The sequence below is a fragment of the Pavona decussata genome, unplaced genomic scaffold (assembly GCF_977016875.1).
Source record: "Pavona decussata unplaced genomic scaffold, jaPavDecu1.1 SCAFFOLD_2898, whole genome shotgun sequence".
In the NCBI taxonomy this organism is placed as follows: domain Eukaryota; kingdom Metazoa; phylum Cnidaria; class Anthozoa; order Scleractinia; family Agariciidae; genus Pavona; species Pavona decussata.
In genome coordinates this window covers 1,989-2,500 of record NW_028146298.1, presented here as the reverse complement: position 1 = coordinate 2,500, position 512 = coordinate 1,989, and the positions used below count along the sequence as shown (strand labels likewise).

The 512-nt window shown below is 51.8% G+C and overlaps 1 non-coding gene across 1 annotated transcript in view; it reads right to left on the bottom strand.

Moving 5' to 3' along the window:
* LOC146446994 (small subunit ribosomal RNA) overlaps positions 1-51 on the bottom strand; it is a 1,800-nt gene extending 1,749 nt beyond the window's left edge. The window contains exon 1 of the ribosomal RNA XR_014862231.1: positions 1-51. This exon is cut by the window's left edge and continues 1,749 nt beyond it. This is a non-coding gene — a ribosomal RNA (small subunit ribosomal RNA).
* Between the last annotated feature and the right edge of the window lie 461 nt (positions 52-512).

The following is a 512-nucleotide window of genomic DNA, read 5'->3' as shown; positions in this document are numbered from 1 at the left end:
TGGCTTAATCTTTGAGACAAGCATATGACTACTGGCAGGATCAACCAGGTAACTATCCACCGCAGGGAACAGAAGTTCCTTGCTAAGCGGCCCCCCTCCGCAGAGGGAGAGCAAGCTTTCTTAGATTTTGCCTCCACGGGGGGAACCCATGAGCCAAACGGACCACACGGTCCCTCGGTCAAGGGAAACCCCGTCTTGTTTGCCACGTCTTTCTCACAACTGGACCCGTGCACAGTTCAGGCATACCTGTCAGACTCGCCAAGCGAGCTGAAGGAAGGCAAGAAAAGTGCTTCTGCGAAGGAAAATATCCTCCTGCTCTTTTGTCTCTATCATTAGCCAAAGGCTAGCGTACACAACTTCCATCTACACTCTGCCTGCCACTACAGTGACAATGCTTTCGGGCATCATCTTTTCCCTCCTTCGAAAGGAAAGCTACAAGCCCAACTTTCCTTGCCCGTTAGTCAATTCTGCCCTCTATTTCTCCGCCTTGCCGCCGTGGAACATAAGGGACA